This window comes from Tachypleus tridentatus, unplaced genomic scaffold (assembly GCF_004210375.1).
Source record: "Tachypleus tridentatus isolate NWPU-2018 unplaced genomic scaffold, ASM421037v1 Hic_cluster_2, whole genome shotgun sequence".
NCBI lineage: Eukaryota > Metazoa > Arthropoda > Merostomata > Xiphosura > Limulidae > Tachypleus > Tachypleus tridentatus.
Genome location: NW_027467782.1, coordinates 63221635 through 63247323, shown reverse-complemented (window position 1 = coordinate 63247323; position 25689 = coordinate 63221635).

The following is a 25689-nucleotide window of genomic DNA, read 5'->3' as shown; positions in this document are numbered from 1 at the left end:
AAACAACAATACTCAACTGACGACAAGAATATCACTAACAACAACAATACTCAACTGACGACAAGAATATCACTAACTAACAACAATACTCAACTGACGACAAGAATATCACTAACAAACAACAATACTCAACTGACGACAAGAATATCACTAACTAACAACAATACTCAACTGACGACAAGAATATCACTAACAAACAACAATACTCAACTGACGACAAGAATATCACTAACTAACAACAATACTCAACTGACGACAAGAATATCACTAACTAACAACAATACTCAACTGACGACAAGAATATCACTAACTAACAACAATACTCAACTGACGACAAGAATATCACTAACTAACAACAATACTCAACTGACGACAAGAATATCACTAACTAACAACAATACTCAACTGACGACAAGAATATCACTAACTAACAACAATACTCAACTGACGACAAGAATATCACTAACAAACAACAATACTCAACTGACGACAAGAATATCACTAACTAACAACAATACTCAACTGACGACAAGAATATCACTAACTAACAACAATACTCAACTGACGACAAGAATATCACTAACTAACAACAATACTCAACTGACGACAAGAATATCACTAACTAACAACAATACTCAACTGACGACAAGAATATCACTAACTAACAACAATACTCAACTGACGACAAGAATATCACTAACTAACAACAATACTCAACTGACGACAAGAATATCACTAACTAACAACAATACTCAACTGACGACAAGAATATCACTAACTAACAACAATACTCAACTGACGACAAGAATATCACTAACTAACAACAATACTCAACTGACGACAAGAATATCACTAACTAACAACAATACTCAACTGACGACAAGAATATCACTAACTAACAACAATACTCAACTGACGACAAGAATATCACTAACTAACAACAATACTCAACTGACGACAAGAATATCACTAACTAACAACAATACTCAACTGACGACAAGAATATCACTAACTAACAACAATACTCAACTGACGACAAGAATATCACTAACTAACAACAATACTCAACTGACGACAAGAATATCACTAACTAACAACAATACTCAACTGACGACAAGAATATCACTAACAAACAACAATACTCAACTGACGACAAGAATATCACTAACTAACAACAATACTCAACTGACGACAAGAATATCACTAACAAACAACAATACTCAACTGACGACAAGAATATCACTAACTAACAACAATACTCAACTGACGACAAGAATATCACTAACAAACAACAATACTCAACTGACGACAAGAATATCACTAACTAACAACAATACTCAACTGACGACAAGAATATCACTAACTAACAACAATACTCAACTGACGACAAGAATATCACTAACTAACAACAATACTCAACTGACGACAAGAATATCACTAACAAACAACAATACTCAACTGACGACAAGAATATCACTAACTAACAACAATACTCAACTGACGACAAGAATATCACTAACTAACAACAATACTCAACTGACGACAAGAATATCACTAACTAACAACAATACTCAACTGACGACAAGAATATCACTAACTAACAACAATACTCAACTGACGACAAGAATATCACTAACAAACAACAATACTCAACTGACGACAAGAATATCACTAACAAACAACAATACTCAACTGACGACAAGAATATCACTAACTAACAACAATACTCAACTGACGACAAGAATATCACTAACAAACAACAATACTCAACTGACGACAAGAATATCACTAACAACAACAATACTCAACTGACGACAAGAATATCACTAACTAACAACAATACTCAACTGACGACAAGAATATCACTAACTAACAACAATACTCAACTGACGACAAGAATATCACTAACAAACAACAATACTCAACTGACGACAAGAATATCACTAACTAACAACAATACTCAACTGACGACAAGAATATCACTAACTAACAACAATACTCAACTGACGACAAGAATATCACTAACAAACAACAATACTCAACTGACGACAAGAATATCACTAACAAACAACAATACTCAACTGACGACAAGAATATCACTAACTAACAACAATACTCAACTGACGACAAGAATATCACTAACTAACAACAATACTCAACTGACGACAAGAATATCACTAACAAACAACAATACTCAACTGACGACAAGAATATCACTAACAAACAACAATACTCAACTGACGACAAGAATATCACTAACTAACAACAATACTCAACTGACGACAAGAATATCACTAACTAACAACAATACTCAACTGACGACAAGAATATCACTAACTAACAACAATACTCAACTGACGACAAGAATATCACTAACTAACAACAATACTCAACTGACGACAAGAATATCACTAACTAACAACAATACTCAACTGACGACAAGAATATCACTAACAAACAACAATACTCAACTGACGACAAGAATATCACTAACTAACAACAATACTCAACTGACGACAAGAATATCACTAACTAACAACAATACTCAACTGACGACAAGAATATCACTAACAAACAACAATACTCAACTGACGACAAGAATATCACTAACTAACAACAATACTCAACTGACGACAAGAATATCACTAACTAACAACAATACTCAACTGACGACAAGAATATCACTAACTAACAACAATACTCAACTGACGACAAGAATATCACTAACTAACAACAATACTCAACTGACGACAAGAATATCACTAACAAACAACAATACTCAACTGACGACAAGAATATCACTAACTAACAACAATACTCAACTGACGACAAGAATATCACTAACAAACAACAATACTCAACTGACGACAAGAATATCACTAACTAACAACAATACTCAACTGACGACAAGAATATCACTAACAAACAACAATACTCAACTGACGACAAGAATATCACTAACTAACAACAATACTCAACTGACGACAAGAATATCACTAACTAACAACAATACTCAACTGACGACAAGAATATCACTAACTAACAACAATACTCAACTGACGACAAGAATATCACTAACAAACAACAATACTCAACTGACGACAAGAATATCACTAACAAACAACAATACTCAACTGACGACAAGAATATCACTAACTAACAACAATACTCAACTGACGACAAGAATATCACTAACTAACAACAATACTCAACTGACGACAAGAATATCACTAACTAACAACAATACTCAACTGACGACAAGAATATCACTAACTAACAACAATACTCAACTGACGACAAGAATATCACTAACTAACAACAATACTCAACTGACGACAAGAATATCACTAACTAACAACAATACTCAACTGACGACAACAATACTCACTAACGACAACAATACTCAACTGACGACAAGAATATCACTAACAAACAACAATACTCAACTGACGACAAGAATATCACTAACTAACAACAATACTCAACTGACGACAAGAATATCACTAACTAACAACAATACTCAACTGACGACAAGAATATCACTAACTAACAACAATACTCAACTGACGACAAGAATATCACTAACAAACAACAATACTCAACTGACGACAAGAATATCACTAACTAACAACAATACTCAACTGACGACAAGAATATCACTAACAAACAACAATACTCAACTGACGACAAGAATATCACTAACTAACAACAATACTCAACTGACGACAAGAATATCACTAACTAACAACAATACTCAACTGACGACAAGAATATCACTAACAAACAACAATACTCAACTGACGACAAGAATATCACTAACTAACAACAATACTCAACTGACGACAAGAATATCACTAACTAACAACAATACTCAACTGACGACAAGAATATCACTAACTAACAACAATACTCAACTGACGACAAGAATATCACTAACAAACAACAATACTCAACTGACGACAAGAATATCACTAACAAACAACAATACTCAACTGACGACAAGAATATCACTAACTAACAACAATACTCAACTGACGACAAGAATATCACTAACAAACAACAATACTCAACTGACGACAAGAATATCACTAACAAGAATAACAACAATACTCAACTGACGACAAGAATATCACTAACTAACAACAATACTCAACTGACAACAAGAATATCACTAACTAACAACAATACTCAACTGACGACAAGAATATCACTAACTAACAACAATACTCAACTGACGACAAGAATATCACTAACAAACAACAATACTCAACTGACGACAAGAATATCACTAACTAACAACAATACTCAACTGACGACAAGAATATCACTAACTAACAACAATACTCAACTGACGACAAGAATATCACTAACTAACAACAATACTCAACTGACGACAAGAATATCACTAACTAACAACAATACTCAACTGACGACAAGAATATCACTAACAAACAACAATACTCAACTGACGACAAGAATATCACTAACTAACAACAATACTCAACTGACGACAAGAATATCACTAACAAACAACAATACTCAACTGACGACAAGAATATCACTAACTAACAACAATACTCAACTGACGACAAGAATATCACTAACTAACAACAATACTCAACTGACGACAAGAATATCACTAACTAACAACAATACTCAACTGACGACAAGAATATCACTAACTAACAACAATACTCAACTGACGACAAGAATATCACTAACAAACAACAATACTCAACTGACGACAAGAATATCACTAACAAACAACAATACTCAACTGACGACAAGAATATCACTAACTAACAACAATACTCAACTGACGACAAGAATATCACTAACTAACAACAATACTCAACTGACGACAAGAATATCACTAACTAACAACAATACTCAACTGACGACAAGAATATCACTAACTAACAACAATACTCAACTGACGACAAGAATATCACTAACAAACAACAATACTCAACTGACGACAAGAATATCACTAACTAACAACAATACTCAACTGACGACAAGAATATCACTAACTAACAACAATACTCAACTGACGACAAGAATATCACTAACAAACAACAATACTCAACTGACGACAAGAATATCACTAACTAACAACAATACTCAACTGACGACAAGAATATCACTAACAAACAACAATACTCAACTGACGACAAGAATATCACTAACTAACAACAATACTCAACTGACGACAAGAATATCACTAACTAACAACAATACTCAACTGACGACAAGAATATCACTAACTGACGACAAGAATATCACTAACAACAATACTCAACTGACGACAAGAATATCACTAACAAACAACAATACTCAACTGACGACAAGAATATCACTAACTAACAACAATACTCAACTGACGACAAGAATATCACTAACTAACAACAATACTCAACTGACGACAAGAATATCACTAACAAACAACAATACTCAACTGACGACAAGAATATCACTAACAAACAACAATACTCAACTGACGACAAGAATATCACTAACTAACAACAATACTCAACTGACGACAAGAATATCACTAACTAACAACAATACTCAACTGACGACAAGAATATCACTAACAAGAATATCACTAAACAATACTCAACTGACGACAAGAATATCACTAACAAACAACAATACTCAACTGACGACAAGAATATCACTAACTAACAACAATACTCAACTGACGACAAGAATATCACTAACAAACAACAATACTCAACTGACGACAAGAATATCACTAACAAACAACAATACTCAACTGACGACAAGAATATCACTAACAAACAACAATACTCAACTGACGACAAGAATATCACTAACTAACAACAATACTCAACTGACGACAAGAATATCACTAACTAACAACAATACTCAACTGACGACAAGAATATCACTAACTAACAACAATACTCAACTGACGACAAGAATATCACTAACAAACAACAATACTCAACTGACGACAAGAATATCACTAACAAACAACAATACTCAACTGACGACAAGAATATCACTAACAAACAACAATACTCAACTGACGACAAGAATATCACTAACTAACAACAATACTCAACTGACGACAAGAATATCACTAACAATACTCAACAACAATACTCAACTGACGACAAGAATATCACTAACAAACAACAATACTCAACTGACGACAAGAATATCACTAACTAACAACAATACTCAACTGACGACAAGAATATCACTAACTAACAACAATACTCAACTGACGACAAGAATATCACTAACTAACAACAATACTCAACTGACGACAAGAATATCACTAACAAACAACAATACTCAACTGACGACAAGAATATCACTAACTAACAACAATACTCAACTGACGACAAGAATATCACTAACTAACAACAATACTCAACTGACGACAAGAATATCACTAACTAACAACAATACTCAACTGACGACAAGAATATCACTAACTAACAACAATACTCAACTGACGACAAGAATATCACTAACTAACAACAATACTCAACTGACGACAAGAATATCACTAACTAACAACAATACTCAACTGACGACAAGAATATCACTAACTAACAACAATACTCAACTGACGACAAGAATATCACTAACTAACAACAATACTCAACTGACGACAAGAATATCACTAACTAACAACAATACTCAACTGACGACAAGAATATCACTAACAAACAACAATACTCAACTGACGACAAGAATATCACTAACTAACAACAATACTCAACTGACGACAAGAATATCACTAACAACAACAATACTCAACTGACGACAAGAATATCACTAACTAACAACAATACTCAACTGACGACAAGAATATCACTAACTAACAACAATACTCAACTGACGACAAGAATATCACTAACTAACAACAATACTCAACTGACGACAAGAATATCACTAACTAACAACAATACTCAACTGACGACAAGAATATCACTAACTAACAACAATACTCAACTGACGACAAGAATATCACTAACAAACAACAATACTCAACTGACGACAAGAATATCACTAACAAACAACAATACTCAACTGACGACAAGAATATCACTAACAAACAACAATACTCAACTGACGACAAGAATATCACTAACAAACAACAATACTCAACTGACGACAAGAATATCACTAACTAACAACAATACTCAACTGACGACAAGAATATCACTAACTAACAACAATACTCAACTGACGACAAGAATATCACTAACTAACAACAATACTCAACTGACGACAAGAATATCACTAACAACAACAATACTCAACTGACGACAAGAATATCACTAACAAACAACAATACTCAACTGACGACAAGAATATCACTAACTAACAACAATACTCAACTGACGACAAGAATATCACTAACTAACAACAATACTCAACTGACGACAAGAATATCACTAACTAACAACAATACTCAACTGACGACAAGAATATCACTAACTAACAACAATACTCAACTGACGACAAGAATATCACTAACAAACAACAATACTCAACTGACGACAAGAATATCACTAACTAACAACAATACTCAACTGACGACAAGAATATCACTAACAAACAACAATACTCAACTGACGACAAGAATATCACTAACTAACAACAATACTCAACTGACGACAAGAATATCACTAACTAACAACAATACTCAACTGACGACAAGAATATCACTAACTAACAACAATACTCAACTGACGACAAGAATATCACTAACAAACAACAATACTCAACTGACGACAAGAATATCACTAACTAACAACAATACTCAACTGACGACAAGAATATCACTAACTAACAACAATACTCAACTGACGACAAGAATATCACTAACAAACAACAATACTCAACTGACGACAAGAATATCACTAACTAACAACAATACTCAACTGACGACAAGAATATCACTAACAAACAACAATACTCAACTGACGACAAGAATATCACTAACTAACAACAATACTCAACTGACGACAAGAATATCACTAACTAACAACAATACTCAACTGACGACAAGAATATCACTAACAACAACAATACTCAACTGACGACAAGAATATCACTAACAAGAATATCACTAAACTAACAACAATACTCAACTGACGACAAGAATATCACTAACTAACAACAATACTCAACTGACGACAAGAATATCACTAACTAACAACAATACTCAACTGACGACAAGAATATCACTAACTAACAACAATACTCAACTGACGACAAGAATATCACTAACTAACAACAATACTCAACTGACGACAAGAATATCACTAACTAACAACAATACTCAACTGACGACAAGAATATCACTAACTAACAACAATACTCAACTGACGACAAGAATATCACTAACTAACAACAATACTCAACTGACGACAAGAATATCACTAACTAACAACAATACTCAACTGACGACAAGAATATCACTAACTAACAACAATACTCAACTGACGACAAGAATATCACTAACTAACAACAATACTCAACTGACGACAAGAATATCACTAACAAACAACAATACTCAACTGACGACAAGAATATCACTAACTAACAACAATACTCAACTGACGACAAGAATATCACTAACTAACAACAATACTCAACTGACGACAAGAATATCACTAACTAACAACAATACTCAACTGACGACAAGAATATCACTAACTAACAACAATACTCAACTGACGACAAGAATATCACTAACAAACAACAATACTCAACTGACGACAAGAATATCACTAACTAACAACAATACTCAACTGACGACAAGAATATCACTAACTAACAACAATACTCAACTGACGACAAGAATATCACTAACTAACAACAATACTCAACTGACGACAAGAATATCACTAACTAACAACAATACTCAACTGACGACAAGAATATCACTAACTAACAACAATACTCAACTGACGACAAGAATATCACTAACAAACAACAATACTCAACTGACGACAAGAATATCACTAACTAACAACAATACTCAACTGACGACAAGAATATCACTAACTAACAACAATACTCAACTGACGACAAGAATATCACTAACTAACAACAATACTCAACTGACGACAAGAATATCACTAACTAACAACAATACTCAACTGACGACAAGAATATCACTAACTAACAACAATACTCAACTGACGACAAGAATATCACTAACTAACAACAATACTCAACTGACGACAAGAATATCACTAACTAACAACAATACTCAACTGACGACAAGAATATCACTAACAAACAACAATACTCAACTGACGACAAGAATATCACTAACAAACAACAATACTCAACTGACGACAAGAATATCACTAACTAACAACAATACTCAACTGACGACAAGAATATCACTAACAAACAACAATACTCAACTGACGACAAGAATATCACTAACAAACAACAATACTCAACTGACGACAAGAATATCACTAACTAACAACAATACTCAACTGACGACAAGAATATCACTAACTAACAACAATACTCAACTGACGACAAGAATATCACTAACAACACTCAACTGAGACAAGAATATCACTAACTAACAACAATACTCAACTGACGACAAGAATATCACTAACTAACAACAATACTCAACTGACGACAAGAATATCACTAACTAACAACAATACTCAACTGACGACAAGAATATCACTAACTAACAACAATACTCAACTGACGACAAGAATATCACTAACAAACAACAATACTCAACTGACGACAAGAATATCACTAACTAACAACAATACTCAACTGACGACAAGAATATCACTAACTAACAACAATACTCAACTGACGACAAGAATATCACTAACTAACAACAATACTCAACTGACGACAAGAATATCACTAACTAACAACAATACTCAACTGACGACAAGAATATCACTAACTAACAACAATACTCAACTGACGACAAGAATATCACTAACTAACAACAATACTCAACTGACGACAAGAATATCACTAACAAACAACAATACTCAACTGACGACAAGAATATCACTAACAAACAACAATACTCAACTGACGACAAGAATATCACTAACAAACAACAATACTCAACTGACGACAAGAATATCACTAACTAACAACAATACTCAACTGACGACAAGAATATCACTAACTAACAACAATACTCAACTGACGACAAGAATATCACTAACAAACAACAATACTCAACTGACGACAAGAATATCACTAACTAACAACAATACTCAACTGACGACAAGAATATCACTAACTAACAACAATACTCAACTGACGACAAGAATATCACTAACTAACAACAATACTCAACTGACGACAAGAATATCACTAACTAACAACAATACTCAACTGACGACAAGAATATCACTAACTAACAACAATACTCAACTGACGACAAGAATATCACTAACTAACAACAATACTCAACTGACGACAAGAATATCACTAACAAACAACAATACTCAACTGACGACAAGAATATCACTAACTAACAACAATACTCAACTGACGACAAGAATATCACTAACTAACAACAATACTCAACTGACGACAAGAATATCACTAACTAACAACAATACTCAACTGACGACAAGAATATCACTAACAAACAACAATACTCAACTGACGACAAGAATATCACTAACTAACAACAATACTCAACTGACGACAAGAATATCACTAACTAACAACAATACTCAACTGACGACAAGAATATCACTAACTAACAACAATACTCAACTGACGACAAGAATATCACTAACTAACAACAATACTCAACTGACGACAAGAATATCACTAACTAACAACAATACTCAACTGACGACAAGAATATCACTAACAAACAACAATACTCAACTGACGACAAGAATATCACTAACAAACAACAATACTCAACTGACGACAAGAATATCACTAACAAACAACAATACTCAACTGACGACAAGAATATCACTAACAAACAACAATACTCAACTGACGACAAGAATATCACTAACAAACAACAATACTCAACTGACGACAAGAATATCACTAACTAACAACAATACTCAACTGACGACAAGAATATCACTAACTAACAACAATACTCAACTGACGACAAGAATATCACTAACTAACAACAATACTCAACTGACGACAAGAATATCACTAACTAACAACAATACTCAACTGACGACAAGAATATCACTAACTAACAACAATACTCAACTGACGACAAGAATATCACTAACTAACAACAATACTCAACTGACGACAAGAATATCACTAACTAACAACAATACTCAACTGACGACAAGAATATCACTAAACTAACAACAATACTCAACTGACAACAAGAATATCACTAACAAACAACAATACTCAACTGACGACAAGAATATCACTAACTAACAACAATACTCAACTGACGACAAGAATATCACTAACTAACAACAATACTCAACTGACGACAAGAATATCACTAACTAACAACAATACTCAACTGACGACAAGAATATCACTAACAAACAACAATACTCAACTGACGACAAGAATATCACTAACTAACAACAATACTCAACTGACGACAAGAATATCACTAACTAACAACAATACTCAACTGACGACAAGAATATCACTAACAAACAACAATACTCAACTGACGACAAGAATATCACTAACAAACAACAATACTCAACTGACGACAAGAATATCACTAACTAACAACAATACTCAACTGACGACAAGAATATCACTAACTAACAACAATACTCAACTGACGACAAGAATATCACTAACTAACAACAATACTCAACTGACGACAAGAATATCACTAACAAACAACAATACTCAACTGACGACAAGAATATCACTAACTAACAACAATACTCAACTGACGACAAGAATATCACTAACAAACAACAATACTCAACTGACGACAAGAATATCACTAACTAACAACAATACTCAACTGACGACAAGAATATCACTAACAAACAACAATACTCAACTGACGACAAGAATATCACTAACTAACAACAATACTCAACTGACGACAAGAATATCACTAACAAACAACAATACTCAACTGACAACAAGAATATCACTAACTAACAACAATACTCAACTGACGACAAGAATATCACTAACTAACAACAATACTCAACTGACGACAAGAATATCACTAACAACAATACTCAACTGACGACAAGAATATCACTAACTAACAACAATACTCAACTGACGACAAGAATATCACTAACTAACAACAATACTCAACTGACGACAAGAATATCACTAACAAACAACAATACTCAACTGACGACAAGAATATCACTAACTAACAACAATACTCAACTGACGACAAGAATATCACTAACTAACAACAATACTCAACTGACGACAAGAATATCACTAACAACAATACTCAACTGACGACAAGAATATCACTAACAAACAACAATACTCAACTGACAACAAGAATATCACTAACTAACAACAATACTCAACTGACGACAAGAATATCACTAACTAACAACAATACTCAACTGACGACAAGAATATCACTAACTAACAACAATACTCAACTGACGACAAGAATATCACTAACTAACAACAATACTCAACTGACGACAAGAATATCACTAACAACAATACTCAACTGACGACAAGAATATCACTAACAAACAACAATACTCAACTGACGACAAGAATATCACTAACTAACAACAATACTCAACTGACGACAAGAATATCACTAACTAACAACAATACTCAACTGACGACAAGAATATCACTAACTAACAACAATACTCAACTGACGACAAGAATATCACTAACTCAACAACAATACTCAACTGACGACGACAAGAATATCACTAACAAACAACAATACTCAACTGACGACAAGAATATCACTAACTAACAACAATACTCAACTGACGACAAGAATATCACTAACTAACAAACAACAATACTCAACTGACGACAAGAATATCACTAACAAACAACAATACTCAACTGACAACAAGAATATCACTAACAAACAACAATACTCAACTGACGACAAGAATATCACTAATCAATGACGACTAACTAACAACAATACTCAACTGACGACAAGAATATCACTAACTAACAACAATACTCAACTGACGACAAGAATATCACTAACTAACAACAATACTCAACTGACGACAAGAATATCACTAACTAACAACAATACTCAACTGACGACAAGAATATCACTAACAACAATACTCAACTGACGACAAGAATATCACTAACAAACAACAATACTCAACTGACGACAAGAATATCACTAACTAACAACAATACTCAACTGACGACAAGAATATCACTAACAAACAACAATACTCAACTGACGACAAGAATATCACTAACAAACAACAATACTCAACTGACGACAAGAATATCACTAACTAACAACAATACTCAACTGACGACAAGAATATCACTAACAAACAACAATACTCAACTGACAACAAGAATATCACTAACAAACAACAATACTCAACTGACGACAAGAATATCACTAACTAACAACAATACTCAACTGACGACAAGAATATCACTAACTAACAACAATACTCAACTGACGACAAGAATATCACTAACAAACAACAATACTCAACTGACGACAAGAATATCACTAACTAACAACAATACTCAACTGACGACAAGAATATCACTAACTAACAACAATACTCAACTGACGACAAGAATATCACTAACAAACAACAATACTCAACTGACGACAAGAATATCACTAACAAACAACAATACTCAACTGACGACAAGAATATCACTAACTAACAACAATACTCAACTGACAACGGAATATCATTAACAAACAACAATACTCAACTGACAGCAAGGAATATCACTAACTAACAACAATACTCAACTGACAAAATATCACTAACAACAATACTCAACTGACAGCAAGGATATCACTAACAATACTCAACTGACGACAAGATATCACTACCAGCAATACTCAACTGACGACAAGGAATATCACTAACAACCAATACTCAACTGACGACAAGAATATCACTAACAAACAACAATACTCAACTGACGACAAGAATATAACTGCAAACCAATACTCAACTGACGACAAGAATATCACTAACAAACAGCAATACTCAACTGACAACAAGAATATCACTAACTAACAGCAGTACTCCAGCTGACATTAAGGAATCTCAACTTATCACCAACAGTAATGCTCAGCTGACAACCAGGGAATATCACTAACAAGAGTACTCAACTGACGACAAGAATATCACTTCAACAAACAACATCGTACTCAACTGACGGGAAGAATATCACTAACTAGCAATGCTCAACTGACGACAAGAATATCACTAACAACAAACAGCAATGACTCAGTTGACAACCCAAACCAAGGGAGATATCATTGGCTAACAACAATACTCAACTGACGTAATAAGAAATGCTTACTCAACTGGCTATAACAACCAATGCTCAACTGACAACAAGAATATCACTAACCAACAGGAATACTCAACTGGCGACAATTATATCACTAACAAGCAACAATACTCAACTGACAGCAAAGAATATCACTAACTAACAACAATACTCAGCTGACGACAAGAATATCACTAACAGCAATGCTCAACTGACGACAAAGAATATCATTGTTATACCAACAATGCACAAGCGACAACAAGAATATCACTAACTAACAGCAATACTCAACTGACGACAAGAATATCACTAACAAACAACAATGCTCAAATGACAACAATTATATCACTAACAAACAGCAATACTCAACTAACGACAAAGAATATCATTAACAAACAACCGGTACTCAACTGACAACAAGGAATATCACTAACTAACGACGGTAGCACAGGCAGGCGAGCAAAGGCAATATCATTAACTAAACAACAATACTCAACTGGGCAACAAGAATATCACTAACTAACAACAATGCTCAACTGACGACAAAGGAGATCACTCACTAACTGCTGTGCTCAACTGACGACAAAGGATATCACTAACTAACAACAATACTCAATGACGACGACCAATAGCAATGGCATCATTAACAAACAAGAATACTCAACTGACAACAAGAATATCGCGCTACGCAGCAGTTACTCAGCTGACGACAAGTATATCACCCTAACTAACAGCAAAATACTCAGCTGACAGCAAGGAATATCACTAACAAACAACTATACTCAACTGACGACAAAAGATCACTCACTAACAACAATACTCAGCTGACAACAAGGAATATCACCCAACTAACAAGAATACTCAACTGACGACAAGAATATCACTAACAACAATACTCAAGCTGACGACAAAGATATCACTAACAACAATACTCAACTGACAACAAAGAATATCACTAACAAACAGCAATACTCAGCTGACGACAAGAATACCACTAACAAACAGCTGCTCAAGCTGACGACAAAAAGAAATATAGCAACTAACAACAATAACTCAACTGACAACAATGCTCAAGCTGACGAAGAGGAAAGATATCACTAACAACAATATCAAAGCTGACAACAATAATATCTTCAACTAACAGACAAATACTCAACTGACGACAAGAATATCCACTAACAACAATACTCAACTGACGACAGGAATAATCACTAACAAAACAACAATACTCAGCTGACGACAAGAATATCACTAACAAACAATACTCAACTGACGACAAGAATATCACTTCAACTATTAACCAATACTCAACTGAGAACAAGAATATCACTAACTAACAGCAATACTCAACTGACGACAAGAATATCACTAACTAACAACAAACACTCAGCAGGGAACAAGAATATCGCAACAAACAGCAATACTCAGCTGACGACAAGAATATCACTAACAAACAACAATACTCAACTGACGAGCGTATTATCAGGCACAAACAAGATACTCAGCGACGACAAAGAATGCTTAACAACAACAATGCTCAACTGACGACAAGAATATCACTTCAACAAACAGCAAACGCTCTCAGCTGACGACAAGAATATCACTAACAAAAACAATACTCAACTGACGACAAAGAATATCACTAACAAACAACAATGCTACTCGACTGACAACAAGAATATCACTAACTAACAGCAATGCTCAAACTGACGACAATATCACTTCAAAGCAACAACAATACTCAACTGACGACAAGAATATCACTAACTAACGAATACTCAACTGACGACAAGGAATATCACTAAGCAACAATACTCAACTGACAGGAAGAATATCACTAACAACAACAATACTCAACTGACAGCAAGAATATCTCACTATTCTTAACAACAATACTCAACTGACGACAAGAATATCACTAACAAGCAATACTCAGCTGACGACAAGAATATCACTAACAAACAACAATACTCAACTGACGACAAAGAATATCACTAACAACAATACTCAACTGACGACAAGAATATCACCAACAAACAATAATACTCAACAGGCAACAAGAATATCACTATCAAACAATAATACTCAGCTGACGACAAAGAAAATATCACTAACTAACAGCAATACTCAACTGACGAACAAGAATATTACTAACAACAATTACTCAGCTGACGACAAGAATATCACTAACAATGGCAATACTCAGCTGACGACAAGGAATATCACTAACAGCAATACTCAACTGACGACAATAATAACCGCTAAACAAACAACAAGTACTACTCGGCTGACGACAAGAATATCACAAACAACAATACTCAACTGACGACAAGGATATCACTCACTAACAACAATACTCAACCAGGCGACAAGGAATATCACTAAACAGACAACAATACTGGCCAATGACGACAAGAATATCACTAACTAACAAGTATACTCAACTGACGACAAAGATATCACTAACAAACAATACTCAGCTGATGACAAGAATATCACTAACAGCAATACTCAACTGACGACAAGAATATCATTAAAACAAACAAACAATACTCAACTGACAACAAGGGGAATATCACTAACTAACAGCAATACTCAACTGACAAGCGAAGAATATCACTAAACAACTATACTCAGAAAGCTGACGACAAGAATATCAATAACAAAACAACAATACTCAGCTGACAAAGCAAAGAATATCACTAACAAACAGCAATGCTCAACTGACAACAAAGTATCACGCTAACTAACAAGCAATACTCAGCTGACGACAAGAATATCACTAACAACAACAATACTCAACTGACGACAAGAATATCACTAACAACAATGCTCAACTGACGACAAGAATATCACTCACAAACAACAATACTCAAGCCCCGACGACAAGAATATCATTAACAAACAAGCAATATACTCAACTGACGAACAAGAATATCACTAACTAGCGGCAATACTCAAAACTGCGGCAACAAGAATATCTCTAACAAACAACAATACTCAACTGACGACAAAAGATATCACTATTAACAACAATACTCAACTGACGACAAAGAATATCACTAACTAACAACAATACTCAACTGACCACAGGAATATCACTAACTGAAACAACAATACGCTCAACTGACGAGCAGAATATCACTAACTAACAATAATACTCAACTGACAACAAGAATATCATAACTAACAACAATACTCAACTGACGACAAGAATATCACTAACTAACAACAATACTCAACTGACGCAAGAATATCACTAACAACAATGCTCAATGACGACAAGAATATCACACAACAACAAGACTCAAACTGGCGACAAGAACATCAAACAAACAATACTCAGCTGACGACAGGAATATCACTAACAACAATGCTCAACTGACAACAAGGATATATCTTTAACAAACAACAATGCTCAGCTGACGACAAGGAATATCACTGGCTTAACAATAATACTCAACTGACGACAAGAATATCACTAACTAACAACAATACTCAACTGACGACAGGAATATCACTTTACCAACAACAATGCTCAACTGACGACAAGGGAATATCACTACAAACAACAATATTCAGCTGACTGACGACAATATCACTAACCTTAACAACAATACTCAACTGACAAGGAGAAGAATATCAACAAACAACAATGCTCAGCTGATGACAGAATAATATCTCTAACTAACAACAATATTCAACTGACGACAAAGAATATCACTATCTGGCAACAATATTCAACTGACGACAAGAATATCACTAACTAACAGCAACAATCACCTGACGACAAGAATATCACTTACTAACAGCAATACTCAACTGACGACAAGAATATATCACTAACTAACAACAATACTCAACTGACGACAAGAATATCACTAACAAAAGAAGCCTCAATCATGCGACAACAAGAGATATCGCTAACAAACAAAAGAATACTCAACTGGCGACAAGAATATCACTAACTAACAACAATACTCAACTGACGACAAGAATATCACTAACTAACAACAATACTCAACTGACGACAAGAATATCACTAACAAACAGCAATACTCAACCGACAATGACAAGAATATCACTAACTAACAACAATACTCAACTGACGACAAGAATATCACTAACTTAACTAACAATACTCAACTGACGACAAGAATATCATTAACAAACAACAATACTCAACTGACGACAAGAATATCACTAACAAACAACAATACTCAACTGACGACAAAGATTACAAGCAAAAATGTAAAACTGTTTATTTGATTAGCAATATTTATTACTGATTTGATTTTCATCTGTTCTGTGTGGACAGTTGCCCTATATCAGACATTCAAATTAATTACATGATGGTCTTGACTTTGATGTAAATCTTCTGTTAAAATATTGTTTCACAGCAATGAAATATTTATCACACCAACTCCACATTGTACTGTTGACATCCTCCTATTATCTCTTCCCTTGTAAGCAGTGATGATGTAACATTGAATAAGTTTCCACTAGTAGAGATGTATTATGTTACATAACAATTAGGGATGGTACAAGGATTGACAGTGGTCTTTAGAATAATGTTGACTCTTTTTATCATTATCATATATATATACCATATGTTTCAGCATGAAAAAACATGAAGTCAAACTTATCATTTGAAACATTACTTTTCACCAAATGGAGAGCAGTTTATCAGAAAATCAGCTCCCCTCATAGTAACCCAGAAAAGGACAGAGTAGAAAACTAAACTCCTTGCGGTAGGGGACTGTAATTTATATGACTGGAATTTTCCTTTATTCACCACAATACACCTACATTTGTAAACATATTTAGAGAATATAAGTGGTATTTAGCACTAGTTGCTTCAGAATGAATGAAAGTCATTACAGTAAAAAAAAAAAAATGCTTAAGTGCAAATATAACGAGTTATCTCCTTAATCACACTTTAAGAGAAAGATCTGCATGTTAACGCTCTAGTATGATGAGGACAGATTTGAATTACAGCACTGTACGTTAAAATGATTAACTTTTATACACACATTCGGTTTATGGCAAATCTATGGTCCTTTGACAATATTAAATGTCATGAATATACTTACAGAACAGACTCGAGAATGTTTGTCAAGAGCCCTTTCTGAGAAGAAAGAATAATAATCTGGGAATGTTTATAACAACAACACAGTTTAAATAATTTGACAGTGCAATAGAGCTGTGAAAGGATTAACTGAATACACTCGAGAAATACATCACAGTCCTCTGTGAGGAAAGATGTTTATACAGAATATTTAGAAGAGCAAAAGAATTTAAAACCATTTAAGAGCCATGAAATAATTTGTAAGAATACATTCACAAAACAGTAACAAGCTTCAAAACCACATCCCAAACAAATGCAGAACAAACTTAAACAATTTGGCTCAGGAAAGCGTACCCTTCTACTCTAAAGATAACAAACAAGGATATGAAGTTCATGAAAGTTTAAATACATTTAGTCATACCATGAAATCCATGTCTAATCACATGTGAAAGATGCAGCAATGCTGGAATTAAAGTAATTCAGAACCAATAATCACCATAAACTAAGTTTTTAAAAGCCAATATCCACAGGTTCATCTGTTTTTTTAATAAAAGCTTTTACTTGTCAAAAATAAATTATATACAAACAAACTTAGCATAGCTGCTACATTAAGGTTTAAATCTCAAATCCATCCATATCTTAAACCACAGCTTTATAGTGTTTTACATAACTTGGGTGGCAAGTAGTAGTTGATTCGACATTATAAAGATTGTATAAAGTGTTGTTATAACAGTAAAGAAAAGAACTGATAACATTTCAATTATATGAAACACTTCTCAAATATATTAATATAAATATATTTATTTTTACTCACGTTCTTGTTCTAAGTAAGACATTTATAGGCACCGACCTTTAAATTTTGCTTTCAAAATTTACATTAATCTAATAATATGAAAGGAGAGCAAGAAAGAACACTTTTTTCTAACTTATGATTCATCAGAATTCACGTATCTGAGCATTTTATGTCCTATCTGATGTGTAATATTCCAGTATTGATGTATACAAAATATCAAAGGAATACTATAACAACATGATCGTTTTCAAAATACTAAAGAATGTTATAATTATCATTTTAATCCAAACTAAAATGCACAAAATTTTGCCAAACATTTTGAAAATTATTTCAAACTGTCACTGCTATAGTTGTTATACAATCAGTAGTTAAGTTTTATAGCAGACAATTGTATGCAAAATATTCTTGAACAAATAAAACCTATTAAAATTTCATAAAAGTAATTGATCTTGTTATATATATGAAAAAAATTAGCAAACTATAATAGCTATAATATATCTTTTACAATTTCATAAGTTAGTACTGCTCCATTGACCTCTTCTTTACACATACATTTAACATTAACATATCTCAGGAGCAGCAAACACTGGAACTATAACCACTATGTGGAACTTCATGAAGAAATTTTTCATGTCACATTAAACTGTAAATTTTCTTAATCAGTTTATTATAGATTCCAAATTAAAAGTGTGTAAAACAGGATTTCAAATCCATCTTTTGTATGCAACATTTCTGTGCCAACACAAACATTTTTTCAACACAAGGATTTATCAACTAGGATGGTCATGATGGTAGACAAATAAAAACCTATCCAAATATGTAAGATTTCTTTTCTACAAAAATGCAACATTTAAGACATAAGTGATTTCAGCTCCCTTGATATGTTACTTTAAAATTACATCTTCAGAAACAACTGTAAATGCTCAGAATTTATTTACATTTTACTTTACTAAATTCAAAATGAGAAAATCAAAAGCTGTTCTCTTCTAAACACCCTTAGCAGCTTTTCAGTGCAATCACAAGATCAAATTAAAGAATTACTTCCAGTGGTGAATTAATAACATGTCGTGTCACACAGCTGTTGAACATCATTTAAGAAAACAACATCATGTGTTTTATGGTCATGCAAAGGAAACATACTTAACACATTCCACCAGACAAACAGGAAATCCATGAATATAGAAATAAATAAATGTATTACAATTAAATACAGTAATAGTATAATAACTTCAGCTCTGATTAATAATATCAGTGATGAGAATGTTTTGTTTGGAAGGTACAAACAAAACAAGCCATTAATGAAGATACTTTTTAATCACATCATAAATATACTTAACTTATGTAAATTAATTAATTTATTTAATACTTTTTTAATTCAAGCTTGCATATAGTTGAACTAGTATGACAATTTGAAGTAGAATATACAAAGCTGATAAAGAATAATTACATAAATATTTGGTTATAATTAATATGGTACAAGTTTTTAACATAATTCTAAATACTGGTAAAACTTCCACCACATTTTTTGTCATAATAAACTAACGCATCTTTACAAAACAATGAACAAATACTCATTGAAAATTATATAACAAGCTGTCACTAAATTATCTTACCTCCTTCATTGGCATTTTCATCTTTATTATTTCAGCATGTCGGGTTAAAACTTCCCATGAATTTTCACAAAGTTTACACTGAAAACTGAGCACTCTCGAAACATAAAAAAATAAGAGGTAACCTTACTGAGGTTTTCTTATTATCTATTCTCCAATACAAATGGTATTGCAAGTAAATATATAAATAAATATATGATTTAAAACATATTTCACACAATTCAAAAGTTTGAAAATTTTAAGATAATAGTCCAAAATATGTTTCTCAGTAATTTTTATACCTTTTTCATATTTTTTCATTCTTACCACAAGCTCAGTCAAATCAACTTTGTTTGTGACCCTAAACTGACCTTTAGTTTTCATACTGTGACTTAATGTTTTTTGTGTATCTTTGAAATTTCTACAAGTTTTCAGTAAACATTACAAGATTTTTTATACAAACACCAGAGAGAAATCAAAGTATTGACTGCTCCAAGTGTAAAGTGTTGACTTACATTATGGAAAGAACATAATGGTAATTTTGATTTGTTTCCTTTTCTATATCATGGTGGTCATGAGGATAAAAATAACTTCCTTCATCTGAAAATTATAAAATTTCATTTCTATAATCTCCAAAACTTCTTAAATAAATATCAAAAGTTTTCTCAGTAAAACTTCATATTTTATCTTCTACTTTCTCTACCCTAAAACTCTCTGCATTTCTTCAGTTTCACACTCCTCATAATCACCATGATAAAAAAAAGGAAACAAATCAAAATTACCATTATGTTCTTTCCATAATGACTGCAAATTATAACAGGAAACTATGATTTTATCATAAGTAGCTTAATTATTGTAATAATATAATTTCTACTAAAATATTTTTGTTTTATTGCTCTTTGAACTGTGTCTAACTAATAATCCCACCACAAAAGTTGAAAATCTCACGACAAGGTGTATCATATATTACATGATCAAATAATGTAACTCATGAAGACTACTCACAAGCATACCTTGTGAAACATTTGTAGTACCATTGTTATTTTTCTCTACCTTACCTAATTTAACCTTCTTCAATTTAACAACTATCTACTTCTTCACATTTTATTTACTTTCATTTTAATGAATAAAAATAGATGTGAAAAACAAGAAATTACAGTACTTCACTAGATCTTCAATTTTTTTGTATTCAACAAAATTTAAGCCTAGTATTTTGTATTAGTGATACAAACAGATTAAAAATTTTTGATTTGTTTAATTAATACACTTACATACACAAAATAATAAAACATGGAAAACAAACAATGTCCTACAACTATCACAATTTCTCTGGCTTTCCATCTACTAGATAAAACTTCAGCTTCGACTTATCAAAATGTTTCACACAGAAATAATGTTTGAACTGGAGAAAATAAACAATTATCTGTTGAAAAAAACGATGTAATATAATGTATAATTTGTTAGATTAAATCTTTGACTTTTTACTGCATATAAATAAATGTAGTTTATGGCATCAGAAAGAACTACTGGTAATTTGTGAAAGATAGAATGTGAGGGCAGATGTGGTAAAGTGGGTCAGATTTTCTTATTTATGACTCTGTAAACTAATTATATAGAAGACTTCAAAAATATCCTTTGTGAGAGCAATAACTATGTTACAACAAATAATTTATACCACATCTACTTTTAGGAGAAAAATAAATAAGGAGAGAGAGAGGAACTAGAGGGTAAATTACACAATTTTCATACTATTGGAGTTTGAGGATTTTTTTAAGTATTTCCTTATAAAATTAAGAATTTAAAACTTATGTAACATTAATATTTTAATTATTAAACATGTTTTGATGTCACGTTTATTCATATACAATGATATTAAAGTGAGATAGTTACATTTTAAATATAACTGAAAATGTAACATAAGCTCCAGGACATATCCTAAGCATGAGGATTAACCAATTTACCACATGCTGGATTTCATTTATTTTAACTCATTTTGAAACAGCCCATATAAGGTCTCAAAAGGAGAAAAGTTGGTTGGTTGGTTGATTTAGTGTTTTATGGCCAAAAGCAGCTGGGCTATCTGTGCCAAACATCCAGTAAAAGGTAAAATAAATTAAATGTAGTAAAATACATAAAAGGAAATGAAGGTAAAACAAAACAGCATTGAAAAACAGAAAAAAGTATAAAACCAATGTTTGCACCTAGTCTACAATGTTAAGAGAAGGCAGAGTAAGAGAAGTTGTAAAAAACTTTCTCTAGCATAATGGTAATGATCATAACCCACCAGGAAGACTAACAGGTAAGTACAAGAACCACCGTCAGTCACCTGAAGTTGGTCTCTTCCAGTCCTGGTTCCATGTTGTAAGTCATTATGGCCCAGTACCAAAGGAAAAGTAATAAAAATGTTAAAAGACATGCAGCAAAATTGTAATAACAACTCACCAGGATGACTAACGGGTAATTCAAACAGCAGCGTTAGTCACCTGAAGTTCAATTTACAGTCCTTGTGTCAAGTTATTTAATGTTATGGCCATTTTCAATTTCAAATTGAACTAGAGAGATTGAGACTCTTAAAGGGAACCACAAAATTAAAAGGTGTAATGAATAAATACCAAACACTTAAATGGCATTAAAAAGATCAATGGCCATTAAAACTAAAACTTTATCAAAGGTAGAAAGTGTCACTGTCTCCAATAACACTGTCTAATGTTACGGACAAACCTTGGGACAGAACATGTTTAAAATAGTGCCATCGTTGAGAGTCGTGCTTGATGGCAAGAAAGTAAAATGTGTTTTACAGTGGTTTGAGTGTTACACAAATTACACACTACTCTATCAAGACAAGCAGGAAAGAGATGGTGCAGCATGTCAGAGTGTACATCATCGGGTCCAACAGATGTACTCCCAGACCAATGAAGGGCCATTTTCAGTTCCACCAGTGTAAAGGGACGATTATAGTCAAAGAGACAGTCAGTTCAAGGAGAGAGGTGAGCGCTCTGCCCAAGTTTTGATGGCCAAAGGTGGAGGAATAAGAAGAAGTGCTAGATACCTGGCAAAAGATTTCACCTAGAGTATCGGCGATGCTCCGGACATCAGCTACCCCTTGGCCATCAGAAAGTAAGATCGAGAGGGGTACAGAATTGTAGTGCCTTCTGACCATTCGAATCCTGTCCCATATGACCTTGGAACTGGTAGAAGATATGCTAGTTGTGAACTTAATCCAAGATTCCTTCTGGCTTTAACGTCTTACCAACCTAGCATGTGCGCGGGCCTGTTAGGAAGCGATGCGGTTTGAAAGTGTGTGGGATATCTACGGAAGAGTATCCCAGGCCGTTTTTGGACCTTTTGTGCCATGTGACAGGCAGGATTCCACCATGAATGAGGATATCGTGGAAAACATGTCAAGGTTTCAGGGAATACACTGAGCAGCTGCTTGTGTAATAAAGTCAGTTACCACTGCCACACAGTCGTCTATTGATGGCTGACTCACAATTGCAGGATCATGTTCTGCGAGAGCAGTGAAAATGGACCAGTCTGCCTGATCCAGCTTCCACCGGGGCACGTGGGTGGGGTAGCATTGACCATGGCCAGTCTCTCTAAAAGTATAGGGAAAATGATAACTTCCTAGTGGATTATTGTCAACCCTCCATGAAAAATGGGGAGAATAGTAAAGGGGAGCAAATTCAGAGATCAGTAGCAGTAAAGGAATGAATAGGTGCATGAAAGTTGAAGAACCAGTAGTGAAAAGAAAGATTGTA